We start from the raw sequence: 15,347 nt of genomic DNA on the forward strand, positions 1-15,347 counted from the left end.
TCTCAGTTGTTGCTTTAAGTATTGCCACTGTTCTCTTTTTTCTTTCTTCTTTTTTTTCTTATTCCCATTGTATATATGTTATAACTATTGTAATTGTCCTACAGTTCTGGGATATTCTGTTATTTTTTTTACAGTCTCTTTACTCTTTGCTTTTCATTTTGGTGAATTTCTATTACCACAGCCTCAAGTTCAGAAATTCTTTCCTCAGTCATTTCTAGTTTGCTAATGAAGCCAGCAATGGCATTCTTCACTTATGTTAGTGTTTTTTATTTCTAACATTTCCTTTTTAATATTTCTTAGAATTTCCATCTTTCTATTTACATTATCCATTTTTACATGTTGCCTATGTTTCCATTAAAAATCCTTGCATATTAATAATATTTTTAAAAAATTCTTGCTCTAATAATTCTAACATTCCTGCCATATCTGATTTTGGTTCTGGTGCTTGTTCAGTCTCTTCAAACTATGATTTTTGCCTGTTAATATGCCTTGTAATTTTTTTGTTGAAAGACAGAAAAGAAGTACTGATAAATAGATCTTGAGTAATTCAGTGTTAAAGTATGGAAGAGGGGAAGTGTCCTATAATCCTGTGATTAAGACTCAGTAGAGTTGGATTCTGACCTCACCAGTGCTTTTGAGTTCTCCCACCCCTTATGTGAGACAGGCTGGATGGAGGAGGCTATTTTTTTTTTTTTAATTTCCCTTCCCTCCCATGGGAGCCTGAGAGGGCTGAAGTTTGGTATTTCTCTTCTTCCACATGGAAGGCTAGAGGGAACTGGAATTGGATATTTTCCTTCCTACAGATAGGTTAGGCTCTAATAAATCCAAAAATCTTCCAGGTTAAGGTCTGGTGATAGTTTCTCCTGAGGCCAGTCAGAACTTGTTACAAATTTCAGAATATTCTAGCTTATTTCAAAATGGTTCTTCTCATTCTCCCTTGACAGAAGCACAAGGGGTTTTTTCTCCTGTATTTACTATGGAAATCTGATAGAGATCCTATAGTAAAATTCAAAAAAGTATGGGAGACTCTCTGTGGCTGGGTGCCTCCTGAGTTTTTAAGTCTCCGTGCTTCTCAGACTTGTCTACATTGAGCCTCCAGCAATTTGTTAATTGCAGTTCAAATCTTCTTACCCTGTCACTAGTTCCCATGGTGGTTTCTGATTGTGAGTTTCTGCTCTGGTAAGTTGTATCTACCTGTCTGTCTCTCTGATTTTTGAGGACAGTGCTTTGACCTTTGATCTCACTTCTCTTAGACATGCTTAAGAAGAGTTGTGGCTTTTAAGTTTGTTCATCTTTTTACTTGTTAGAACAGAGTGGTTACTTTTAAGCAATTTATATGCCATATAGGAAACTGGAAATTCAAAGTCAGTTTTTAATTTTCATTGATTCTATCAACTGTTTGAGTCCCTACCTCTATCTGTGTTCTTAAAATGACAGCAATGTTTTGTTTTAAGTATTTTATTTTCAGAATTTCAAGACTTGCCAGCCATCAAAAGAATTTTAATCATGGGTCAATGAAAAATAATCACAACAAATAAAGATAAATAAATAGAAGAGTTTAACCATCCTTTTCTTAGGGTTGCACTACTGTCCAATGAGCGTTTAACAAGTACAGTACTGCTAACACCTGAAAAACACACCTGCATCAACTAGAGCTCTTCTTTACTTTGGTGCAATAAATAAATAAATAAATAAACAAACAAACAAATAAATAAATAAATAAAATAGAAGAGTTTAGATGACAATAATCTTGGTGCTCACTATTTGAGTCATGTAGATGGTTTCCTTAGAAGAATGTGGAGAACCATGACATTAAGATATATCTGCAGATGAATCATAGGATGTAAGTTATTTGAGAGTAGAGACTTAGATATGTAACAGGCATTCTATAAATACTTGTGACTGACCACCTGATTGATAAAATCAATGCTGAATGATGATCTGGAGATAATTGATCAGTAGTACATACCTAATGATTTATATAAATTCTGGTAATTAAAATGTGTTAGAAGAAATAAAGCTCTAAATAGCTATTGGTATTAGGTGTATTCTTGCTCTTAGAAAATACAAATTTTTGCCTTTTACTTTTTGGACCATTTAAAACTATATAGGTCCTTCAGTTCTTAAACTAGTCTGAGACAACTTTGTAAACCTCGGCAAACTCACTTGCGACCTCTGAGATATTTTAAATATTTAAAGGAAAGACAGCAATACCTGTATAAACTGCTATTATTAAGTGGTTTGGGCCTACCTACTTAAAAACTGGAACTGTTATAAAATTTTCTTGCCCAGGGGTGCAATGAACATACTACTGAGATACTAAGGCCACCGTGAACTGAGAAAGTCTGGAGACTTCTAATATAACCCGTCATCAAAATATGGGTATATGGCATACAAGTGAGGAAAAGTCGAGACTGAAATTTGCTCATCATTATTAAAACATTTTATTGCTATGAAAATAAATATATGATACTAACTTTAGTGGAATAAAAATGGATCATTTAGGAATATAAGTGCTAATTTCTAACATGTTTATTTCAAGAGCTCTAATTTACAACTCTTTAGAATTCATAGTAGGTTGGTCAATAGGGAGAATATTAACAAGGATGATTATGCTCCCACCCCCCATATAAACCTATTTATCTTATTATATAACCAGTGCCAGTACAATACTGGATTATACTTAGCTATTTTCTTGCCAAATATTTCTACTAATCTGTAGGTGAGGCACTGAATGAAATATCAAATTTTGTGATAGATTGTATAAACTATGTCCATAGATACCAACTTAAATATATACATATGTCTTGCTCCAGGGGAATTTATAATTGAAGGCAAACACCAGCCACACATGAGACTTGATAATCACAAAATATGATTAAGGATCATTAGTTAATGCTTAAATATTTTTTTCTTAATTAAAAAAATTTTTATTACAAATACCTTGACCCTGTTTTTAACCTAGAATTCTTCTACTACCTTTGCCTTGATGTAAATCCATTCACTTTTTGACATAGAATATGTGACAGTCATTAGATTATTTCATTGGACTGCTCTTATCTTTTAATTCCAAAGAATTCAGTTATGAGAGACTATGCATCAGAGTACAGTGGTGGCCAAGAACCTAGGGTTTGATATCAAATAGATCCAGGCTCAAGGTCCAGCTCTACGATGTGCCATTGGACAATATATTTAATGTTTCTGTACCTAGGTATTCTCATCTGTAAAATGTGAATGATGAGGGTTCTAATATCATTGATGTGATTGTAGCAATCAAATGGTATAAAATAAATATATGCACAATGCTTAAGACAGTATGGTTTTTATGGTTAACGCATCATCCTTTTTTTTCCAGCCAGTGAGAAAATAAACCATAAATGCTCATTATGCAGGTATTTATTTTTGAAATATATTTGTTGACAGAAAGAGTTCAGTTTTTGTCATTGGAAGAGTTCAGATTTTCAGAATGTCTGCTAGGCAAAAGCAGTGTTTTGGCCGTAACTCAGCTGCCACTAATACTGAGGTTGGACAATCCTGTTCTTGTCAATTGCTGGCTACTCAATGGAATTTACAGTGATCTCAGATACATTAACAGGCACAATTTATTAGACTCCCTTTTTTAGAGTTAAAACATTTTCAGTCTGTTTTATATATAAAGATTGATGAAACATTGCTCAGTACTTCCTGAATGGATTTGGGACACTCGAGAAATGGTAAGGATGGCACAGCAATCATTGATTATCACATCCCCAGAAATGACAAATGGTAATGAAATTGAAACAAAAGAGTAAGAATATTAATGTCACAAAAGGATCATCCAGTCACTTTTCTAGAGGCAGGTGACTTTTGCACACCTCCTATTGGTGAAGCAAATACAAACTGAATTCTTGTGTTAAATATGTTTACTTTTACACCAAAAACAGTCATACAGAAAGTGTGTTTCAATTAAAAGGAACCCTGGAGCTAAAATGTGTTACAGTCATGGGTAGAAGCAGAGTGTATCATTATCTCGTAGGCACAGCAGTCAAGATAATGAACAGCTAAGAAGACTGGACAATGGAAGGTGAAGTATGACTTGTCATGAAACTGTCAATAGAATCTGAGCTCACTTTCTATTAGTAGGTGCCATGAAATTGCAGGGATGTGCTGAGCAGCTGGAGAAAAAATTCGAATTAAAGTGGCCTGATGGTACTTAGGAATTTTAAGCCTGATTTAAAATTTTGCCATTGTTACCAAATGCCTTAAAACAATTATTTCAATTGATTTATTATTCTTATTCAATGAATTGATGGTCTGGGTTTATCCTCTGTTGCCTTAATCTTGAAACAATCCTCAAGTACTTTTCCTTTGAAAGGATTTTTGTTGCTGTTGCTCTTTAGTATGGAGGGTAAGATTTGAATAAGGTTGAGGATCTGTGCCTGCTGGGGGTCACCAGGATATTTTAAAGTTACAGTGAGAGATGGGCTGAAGATATATTGGGTTTGCATGAAAATGGACTGCTACTGAAATGAATACAAAGGTAAGCATCCCCAGTGGGTAAAAGCTGGATAGCAGACAGGCAAAAAGAATCATAAAAAATAATAAGGTTGGATTTCAAATGGAAAAGTTAGTAATACTGTAAGTCCAAGAAGATACACTGAAAAAAAGTCATGTCTAATGGTAGAGGGGATCAAGGATTATAACTATTTTTGGTTCATTTATTCAACATGTAGTGGTTACCCACTTCATGCCAGGTGTTCTAGGCCCTAGTGACAGATGAATGACAGGGTCTCTGCTCTGATGTAGGGACCAGATGACATGAATAAACAAATGAACACAATAACTTAACATAGCAATAAGTGAGTTGAAGAAAACAAAGTATTGTGGGATAGTGACTGGGGGTCCAGGGCAGCTGCTCAATGATATTTTCTCTGAAGAGAAGTATTTTCAATGCAGAGGGAGAGGAACTTAGAAAAAGGGAGAATATCTAAATGTACCTGAGTATAAATAGAGGAAGGATGTAGAAAGAAGGTACAATCTTTCCCGTTTCTTTCTTAATGCTTAAATTCAACTTTCTTCCCCTAAACAAGCCAGGTCCCCTCCCAGGCATAGATGTTAAGATCTTTTGTGGTAAGTCTAATGTTTTTCTCCTCCCCATTATCTTCTAGAAATGTCCAATTGGTGGACAAGTGGCACACTGCAAATTTCTGGAAAGTATCTCAGGGCCTTCTCACTTCCTTTAGTTCTTTTTTTTTTTTACATATGTCTCTCTCTCTTTTTTTTTTTAAGGTTTATGTGGTTACTACGTTCACCCATATTATCGTCACTCCCTTTAGTTCTTGAAGAAAAATCTCTCAGCCTTCACAGTATTAGGCAGCCTCATGTGTCTTCTTAAAGCCATGTGTTGACTCTCCAGAGCTAAAGCCTTGTGTCTTACAGAGTCTATGTATATCAAGCGCCCAGTGCCAGGCACAGGGTAGACACACTGTAAATATTTTCTGTGTAAAAGAAAGAATGGGAAAGAAAGTCTCAAAAAGTCAAGCTGTTAAGTCATGTTCTCATGAATAGTTCCTGAATATATTTCCAGGAATTGCCAAGCTGAAGGTTTAGGAGCAGTTTCAAAAGAACTAACAAGGATGTTTTAAAATTCCTGCATCTCACCCTTGGAGACTTGTGTTCAGTGGATTTAGAGTAAAACCTGTGCACCCGATTTGTTCTCTAATTAAATCATATCAGCAAGCAGTTTTATGAGTGCTTTTAGACTAGGGATGTTTGTTATTGCTCCCTTTTAGTAACTAATATTTTGAATTGGAGTTCACAATCAAGATTATTCTTCTTATATTTAAGAATATAGCAGATAAGGATAAATTATATTGTTTAAAATAAAAATTCAGAAGCCAAGTGGGGTAAGTGGGGTAAAATATGTTTAAAATCTGCCCATCTGTATAAGTTCCCAACTTTACAGTCAAATCAGTTCTCTTAATAGCCAGAAAGTTAGAAAGTTAGACAAATTGAAGCAGATTTAATATTTTATACACACACACACACACACACACACACACACACACACACACACATGTTTATGTGTCTCCACATACTGAAAGCTTTGGATTGTTAGAATTTTAGATTAGAATTCAACTTTTTCCCCCTGTTAAATACTAGACGGGCAACTTGCATTCATGACTGTGGATATGTGTGAATGTAAATGGGGGACATCTGGCAATATCAGGAGATCAGACTCGGGGAGTCTGCATGAGGACTTTTATCTGTTTGTCACCCAGCAGGTGTAATGGATGGCAGGCATGTGGGCTCTTTGCCCAAGTTAATGTACAGATCTAATATATGGAAGGGAGATGTTTCCTTTTCAATTGTAAACAATCACAGCTCAAGAAAGGTGTATTGATGGGAAAGGGGCAGGTGGAGTGGACATTTTCCACTGCACCAGTTTCTTTAGTAAAATCACCACTTTTGAGCCTACAAGCATTTCCCTTGTCCCGTTTCAACAAACTTCCACAGCCCAATTTGTTATTCAAAAATTTATGGAAAATGTATGTTAAAGTGAAAAGGGTACATTGTGCAGAAAAGGGAAGCAGCTTGTAAGCATATCATTATGCGTGAGCCATGGGGCCCACAGATGGCACTTCTACTCAGAAATGAGAGTGGTGCCAAAAGCTAAACTCTAAATACATTTAAATCACATCTCTTTACTTAAAAATGGAGTATTTTGGAAGGAAAAGCAGATGATATTTAAGTACACAAGTGGTATTCTTTTGTTCCTCGTATAATAGAGCCCTTTACAAAAGTCCCTGCCTTCTAAGTGTGCAGTAAGCCTTTGATTCCCCAAATTCCCCGGGGGATTTAGTCACAGTGCACGGCTCAGTTCTTAATAGGATTAACCATTGAGGTAGTACCTTGCTAGGAGAACAACTCTTCAAGTATCCTTACAGTTACTGAAAATTAAAGGATTTGTTTTGATTGCTATGTTCAATGCTAACAGCAAACCTTTGTTTTGCACGTTAGAAATAGTAACAAAAAATTATCATGACATACGGGCTTCTTACTTTAATTGAAAATAAATTTAGTTCTTAGGCTGTGCCAATCTTTAATTAATTAGGGGGAGAGTAACAAACGGGATGAAGGCGTTTGCTTGCTACTTAATATAATGATTTTCTTGAAATGTATTTTTTTTTTAGTATAATAATCATGATGATTTCTTATTTCAAGTATGGCTATATTTACACTTAAAGGCTAAATTATATTTTAAAGGGCACAGTTCATATTTGTGTGACTAGCATGGTAAAATAACCAGTTTGTTTTTATATCTTCTTTTGCAAGACTGACATTATTTCTACTAGCACCTTATACAGTGAGTATTTTAGTTCTGAAATTGTGAATGTGTGTCCTTAATTTTTACTGATGTCATTAGATCTGGCAGCAATATGATGAAAATAGGCATTATTTTTATTCTAAAATTTAGAGTATAACCTTTTATGTTAATATTCTTACAGCTTAATCTGTTTAATGATTGTACTTTTAGAAAATCTCCCAAATTATATCTATATGACATTTGGTATTTGGGATCTTTAATTTTCAAAATATGGCAAGCACATGCTATTTCTACATTTCCTTACCTCCTTCACTCTCTTATTCTGAAATACTCATCCTTTCTAATTCTAATGGACTATAGTGAGTTGGTGTGTATGTGGGTGTGAGGGAGGAAGTGTGTGTGTGTGTGTGTGTGTGTGTGTGTGTGTGTGAGTAGTGTGAGTGAAGGGGAGAAATATGAATTGGTTTTTTAAAGAAATACAATCTCATTAGTTTCGTCAAATTCAGATAAAACATAATGATGGCTAATAATGTGATGATAAATAGAAGTCCACTGGCTGTTATTCTTAATGCAAAGAGAGGAATTAATTATGATTTTTAGTGAATTGATCATTTCAAACTGAGCCCTGATAAAGCAAATTTAAGGTGTTTCAGAAGCTTTTGTACACAGACTGAATAATTGATTTTACTGCTTATGAAAAATCCCTTCTCTGTCTTTACTATGAAAATTTATCCCAGACTAGCCCTGGCCAGTGTTGGTGTATTTGGAAACCAAGTTCTTATGAACTGAATGCCCTAAGCTGTTTTCTTTGGCTTTTTTTGTAGTTTTATAGCTTTTGATGGAATCCTGTGGCTGACTGTTGATAGAAGTTTTAGGGGGTTGGCTCACTTGATCACATGCTCGCTTGAATCACCCTCCTTAGGTGGTGAGAATGCAGGGCCACAGGGTGTAGAAAGGTGTAGCTGCCTCTATGTTAGGGAGTGACTGTGATGAACTAGTCCCTCTGAGGGTATTGTGGGTGACAGTTGAGGCGATCACATTAACAATTAACTAGTTTGCTCACAGACAGTGGTCACATAGGATGATTACTATTACAAACCCTGCTGAGTAGGCTGGGGCATCAGGTAAGGAGAAATGGCTACCATACACAAAGGTCAAACTCTATGATTTCAAGACCTTATGCCATGGGTCAGCTCTCTATCTCTCCATAGCAAAGAAGAGATTATTGTAATTTACGCATCTCTTTCATATGTTTCAATGCAAACTCAATACCCCAGAATGTTTCAGTGGAAATCAAATCCCAAGCAGTCTCTTGGCAAGTTTTTAACTTTTCTTAATGATTTCAAAATTTTTCAAAAGGTCTCATGTACATTCCTCAAAGTAAAGGAAATAGCAAGAGACTCATTTTTTGTTGAGACTTACAGGTTTCTGCTTGTATCAGTTTGTCTTCAAAAAGGTATAATGTATTCTAAAGCTATTCCGCAAATAAAGAATCCTTATATGACCCAGTATTCTTTTTATTAAATTGTACTCTTGGCCTCCATATGAGTACTATTTTATGTACTTTAGTAAACGAAAATGAACCTCAACTACCTCTGAATTAATTACAATTAGTGACTATTTAATGTTTTCTTTTGCATTCCTTTTTTATGTATCCCTCTGAAACAAACATTATTCTAGGCTGTGGTACACAATTATTAGTTCAAGTTGAAGTGATTCTGTATAAAATTGGCCTCATATTTACTCATTCAGAAAAATGAGCCCCAGAAAGAGTACATATTTTTATTAAAAACTCCAGCAATTTCTGTATAAGATAACCCTTAAGCAAAATAAGATTTGACCCTTTCAAAATTGTTTAATGAATTAGTATTACACAGAGTACCGTTTTAAACCTCTGTAGAATTTTCTTTCTCCTTTTATTGAAACCTTTGAATGTAAGCTTTGGATCACAAATCCTACATTTCAGTGTTGAAAATATGATTGTGTTTTGATTGGTTCAGTGCATCTTTATGATAGAAACCATTTATTCTGAGCAAAATTACTCCAGAATTTGACAGATTATTGTGAAAATCTCTAAGTGAGCAAGAAGATGATTTAAATTAATTGAAATGTTTTCCTAAAGAGTAAAAATACAGAGATTCCATATAGGGAGAAAAGGAGACTTCTTTGGCTTGAAGTGGTTTTGTAGGGAGTAAAACATATTATATAAATGGAGATACACTACTTTAAATTTATTCTAAGCATAACTTTTTGTTACTATTTGGCTGCTCAGAATTTCTTTGTGATGTTGGTCAGAGCCACCCAAATTTATGCTCTGCTAGTTAATCTTTAGCATATATTTGAGCATTCTGTAATCTATTTGCCACAACTAAAATGGGTGTTCACTTCTTCATGGATGCTTCAGGGGCCTCAGGATGTTTGGAAGTATTTTCTTCCTGGCTCTCTCCTAAGATCTGACTTAGCTACTTTGGGGATGTCAATGAATTGCAAATAGCATTTGTGATGGGCCACTTTCTTACTCCACTGTGCAAATTTGCTATTAAAAGCAAATAAGAAATGAACTCCCCCTTCCTTCTCTGAAGCCTGAGGAGCATAGCCACGGCCACAGCTGTAGGTCCCACACAGCAGATTGGCCTGATGCTCCCCTTATGATAGAGGAAGTGGGATGCATTAGATCACCCATAATTTTATTAGAGAAATTTCTTTGCATAAAAAGGTGTTATATTTGAGGTTATTTGTATGTAATAGCTTTGCTATTACATGACTTTTGATGTGTCTTTCTGATGCTTATTATCAAAAGCAATATTTCAAGGGCTAGCTTGCAACATGTACTTGAATGCATCTTCCTCAGTATCTGACACAAGTTCTTTATGGTCTCAGTGCCCAACCCCAAGCATGCAAACATGAATACAACTATTTGTTTTCCTCATTAGCCACTATTACCATCTACTGAAGGCCTGTCTGAATTGATATAATGTAGTCTACATGTACTATTCTAAATGTTCTAGTAGGCACATTAAAAGCAGTAAAAAGAAGCTGGTGAAATTAATTTTGTTAATATCTCTTATTTAATGCCATGTATCAATTATTATCATTTCAATGTGTAACCAATATAAAAGTATTCTTGAGATAGTTTATCTTTTTTAAATTAAATTTATGAAATCACATGTGTTTTTTTTTTTACTTACAGCACATCTCAAAGCCATGTTTTGAGGGCTCTATAGCCAATAGCTGTATGTGGCTGGTGGCTACTCTATTGAACAGCTTAACCTAGAGCATGAAGTAGTGTCTTGATACATGATCAAATATTTGTCACATAAATGAGTGAGTGATACTAGTTGACTGGTGTTAGTATATCTGAACCAATTAATAATTTTCTGTGTTAACAATGATTTTATTGCAGATCCAAATGCCTTTATAGAATTTCCTTATTAAGTAATAGACAGATCCTTTATTTGAACTTAGAATATTCCTTTTTTGAATAAGGCTAAAGTTCCTAAACAGTTATATGATTAGTAGAATGCAAAGTGGTTTGAGTACTGTGAAACTCATTCATTTGAACTTGTTATTTCATTTTCTGCTGTGTGGAATGAAACTAATATGCTCATATTTTTATGTCTGTGAAATTTTTATTTTTATTCACTAGAAGGAAGTCAGTTAATTTGCATTTACTAATCTCCCATTCCTCACATTGTAATATCATTCTCTTTATATCTAAATGGATATTTGTTAATATTTCTTTTAAGCCTATAAACTTAATTTCCATTAAGGGAACTGGTAGCTTGAATGAAGATAACAACATCTTGTAAGTTTTATTCCTATTGTCTGGCTTTTTATAGGTTTGTCTATATAACTGCATTTTCTGGCACTTCATATTGTGTAAAATGTGTAGTCTGGTATTTGCTTAATTTTTCTGATTAAATGTTTAAAAGTAGGAAAGTCCATCTAAAAGATGCAAATTGAGTCATCCCTAAATTTTTACCCAGATGTCAATAAAACTTTGTTAGTTTAAATTGCTCATTTTATAATACTTTTTAATATGATATTTAAGTTTCTCAAATTTTCTATAAACATTAATGAAAAGTTGAAATAATCTGAATCAAAAGTAGACCAGGTTAACTGCCGTCAATCCTCTAGAAAGTGCATTTCTATTATAGAAAAGGATTTGGAATAAAAATAGATGGATGTCATTGTCTTATTTTTGCACAATTTTGTCTATTCCAGGTGAGTTTGTTTATAGAAATATGTCTAGAAGGATGTTCACCAAAATGTAAGCAGCAGTTATTGCTGCCTATGTGGTTTTGAATGACTTCCACTTTTTTCATTTTTTAGTTAACTGCATCATTTGTTTTTCTTTTTACAATGATATGTAAAGGAATTTTAAAGTAAATGTTAAAATATAGATCTCATTGTAGTTATATGAAATCCCATGTGTAAAATCTAATAGAAATGTATTTTTCAGAAAAAAATTGAATATTTGTGTTTAACATTATTATAATTTAATAAGGTATTTAATTTCAATCAATATGTATTTTATTTGGTATATCTTAATGTAGATGAAACTTAATATAATAACATTTGGCAAACGTATTGCCTTAAAGCAATGGATCATTTGTTACTGAATATTTAATAAGTGAAATACACTGGTCAGAAAATCATTTCCATTTATACATTTCACAAATATTCATAATGCCTATAGTAAAGTATGAGGTGGATTTGATACTTCAGAAATTAGTGCATTTTTATGTAGTTCTATTTCACCAGTAAAGCACAATAATAGCTAATATTTACTATGTACCAGTCATTAAGTGAACTATCTATGTAATCTTTACAACAGCCCTGTGAGTTAGATATTGTGATTATCCCTATTTTACTCAAGAGGATTATAAGGAACATAGAATATTAAAACTCACCTTGGTCACATGGCTATTAAGTGTTTCTGTCACATGTTAAATCTAAGAAGTTTAACAGTGGAGCCTAGCAATTTTATCATCACACTGTATTAAATGGATTATGAATGCTGGCCATACCTGTTTTTGTTTTCTATGCTAGCAGCAGGCTCTTCAACTTATAATTCACATGATATGAAATAACAAAACAAGTAACATATCCACCCCTTGCCTAAAATTTACAGCTGTCTTATTATAGTCTTACTATGATAGAGAATCCCTAGCTAATCTTTGAAGTAAATGTAGCTGAGGCAAATATCTAACCTAAGTGCAAGCTCGTCTGCATGTCCAAAATGCAGGTCAATGACTTGCCCAAGTTTACCGTTAGTCAGTGGGAAGGCATACAAGTTCCCTGTGCTTTGACTGTGGAGGCTTATTTTTATGATTTTGTGCTATTCCTAATTATAAAATTAATGTTTAGATTCAACTTATTGGTAAAACTTGAAAGTGATCTTACAATTTTATTTATTTATAAAATTGTTAAAATTTATTAAATTGTTCAATTAAATTTATTAAATTGAAAATTGTTAAAGTTGTTACAAATTTATTTATTAATGAAATTGTTAAACTGTGGCTCTTAATAGCATTAAAAACTAATATTCAAGAGAGATTAAAGGATCAGAACTGCATAAGTGAGTAAACAGACTTGATTATAAGGACACCTAATTATTATAAGGTAGAGTATAATTAAGTGCTAAAGTTGTACTATATAAAGACAATAAAGGCTGCCGAGTTTTTAAGGAAGAAATCAAAGAACCATATTGCTTTGCTGGGTTCTGATTGCAAAGTTGAAAACTTGAAAAAAGTAAAACAAAATAAAAACAAAGCAAGTTTACACAAGGTTTTATAATTCTGTCTAGTCTTGTCTTTTGTCTTTTAAAGGCATATCTTCTTGATTAGACAGTTCTATATCTATCATTCTCTTATAATCAGATTATAAAAGTCCCACAGTAAGCAAGATTGTGGAGCAAGGAAAGCAGAAATTATGATTAAGATTTGTTGTATGCCTACTGTACCAGAAAACTTTTCCTTATTACTCAGTTTTGTGTGGTAGGTGTTTTGCCCCAGCTCCCATATTACAGCTAAGAAGACTGAGGCTCAGAAGTTCTGAGGATCCTTGTATGAGGGTGTACTTATTAGCGACAGAGACACAGTTCAAACTCAGGTCTGTTGTTATGTAAATCCCATACTCTCTACTGCATTGTGAGAAGCCCTCTGACTGTCAGAAAGATCAGAATGCTAGCACCCAGTATTTATTCCACATTACCAGCAGTCTTCGCAGAGGGCAGAAAGGTTTTTTCACAATGGTCGGGTGCGATAGTGTCATCAGTCTGAAAATACGGCTTGCCCTTGTGAGGAGGGTGACTAGGAGAGTGCTGTCCAGCTGTGGCTATGTATGGGAACTGGAGATGGGCTCAGCTGGACGGGCACTCTCCAGCTCATCAGACGATCATACAGCCTGCCTGGGAAATGCAGATTGAGGACATTATCCTTTTTACACGTGCAGGTATACATTCAGTGTCCAAGATGAGAAGGACTTGAGCAAAACTGGGACATCAGTCCTGCTTGTTTTCAGTTATTGTCACTCCTTTGTCGACCTGTTTCTTTTTGCACTAACACCAATCCCTTTGTGAACTTAAGAAATCACCTTCTGCTATCTTCACTGCCGCTATTCTACTGGTCAGGGGAGAGGGGAAGCTGATGAATAGCAAATATCCTAGTGTGGATTCATGTAATTATGGAGACTTTTTGGGTGGAGGGTGGGAATATTTACATTTCTCAAGAGTTTCTCATTAGGAAATGAGCCAAAAATCTCTGCTGACAACATTCCAGACATGTGGCATTGGAGTGGTGGTGGCAACACTGACAGTTAACATGTATTAAAGGGATACCATGTGCCAGGCAGTGTACTAAGTGATTGTGATGGATTTTTATGTTTAATCTTCACAACATTTCTATGACATTGGTACTATTATATCTCCATTTTTAGATGAGAAAAGCTTAGGTTATTTGCCCAAAGCAAGTTGCATTAGAGTCAGGTCCTTTCCTTATGTACACTATATTCCCATATCTTTTGACCGTAGTACTGATTAGCAAGCATTGGAATTTAAAAGTTGGTAAAATTATGCTCAAATTATATGGGTAAGCAAACTATGAATTTAAAGATGAAAAAAATCATTTATAAATGTGAAGAGCAAACAAAATCTGTATATTGCTAGAAAGATGCCTTTAAACTATTTTTCCATTCTAATAGTGTGTATTTCAGTGGTTATATTGGAAATAGCATCACATTTGAAAGACAACAAATGGGTATGCTCTCATGGTGATTTTTGTATCTTAGTGATAATGGTGTGCCACAGCCAAAATTGAGCAGATTAGTATGTTTTCTACCATATTTTACATTCCTTTGTTGAAAGATACTGTAAAGGGTAAGGTATGCAATTTAGCTTACCTAGCTCCTACTTTCAACTTCCCTACACGTTGAAGATATATGTTATTTATTTGCATTTTTATTCTTTTTTGTTTTGTTTTATGTGCTCATTTGACTCTTATCTATTCTCTTTTTTTTCAACAGTTACATCCAGCTTTTTATTGCCTAAGAAGTCTGGGGCTTGCTTTGTCACTTGGCTTTGCTGTGGAGCACTCCTGTAAAGCTAGCTGAATTGCACATCAAAGATCCACCCTTTTGGTGAGTGGAATCAGCTACAATTTTGTGTTTTACGGCGCCCCATGGTGTGTTTGCATTGTTGACCAAACTGCTTTCATACAGAGCACAAAATAGGGCTTTTCTAGCTCTGTGCCAGAAAGCTGGCTTTTTCCCCCTCCTTTTTTCCTTATGGACAAAAGTAATTTGTACTATCATTTTCTCTCTCTGAAATCTGCTATTGTCTCTCCCCATCCCAACCCAACTGAATGAGTTCACAGTTCTTCAGCCAAGCATCTGCTTCTTCTCTACCTGGATGTATCTCCCTCCAATGCCCTCTCTTCATTTCTTGGCCTCTCCAAATAATTTGGTCAGCACACTTTCTTAATTTGTTATGTACACATGGAAATAAAAGGTGGTGGTTTTGATTAGCTGGACCACATAGCAT

General features: G+C 34.5%; 1 protein-coding gene and 1 non-coding gene across 7 annotated transcripts in view; both read left to right on the forward strand.

Moving 5' to 3' along the window:
* TENM2 (teneurin transmembrane protein 2) overlaps nt 1-15,347 on the forward strand; it is a 1,157,254-nt gene that overhangs the window by 71,114 nt on the left and 1,070,793 nt on the right. For all 6 annotated transcript variants that reach the window (XM_073231871.1, XM_073231863.1, XM_073231878.1 and 3 more), the window contains exon 2: nt 14,831-14,944. The gene's annotated coding sequence lies outside the window, so the exon portion shown is untranslated. The remainder of the gene's footprint in view (nt 1-14,830; nt 14,945-15,347) is intronic.
* On the forward strand, nt 1,562-1,687 carry LOC118967814 (U4atac minor spliceosomal RNA). Its single transcript, XR_005055045.1, has one exon. It is a non-coding gene; the product is annotated as a U4atac minor spliceosomal RNA (small nuclear RNA).

Source organism: Manis javanica, chromosome 1, assembly GCF_040802235.1.
Source record: "Manis javanica isolate MJ-LG chromosome 1, MJ_LKY, whole genome shotgun sequence".
Taxonomy (NCBI): Eukaryota; Metazoa; Chordata; class Mammalia; order Pholidota; family Manidae; genus Manis; species Manis javanica.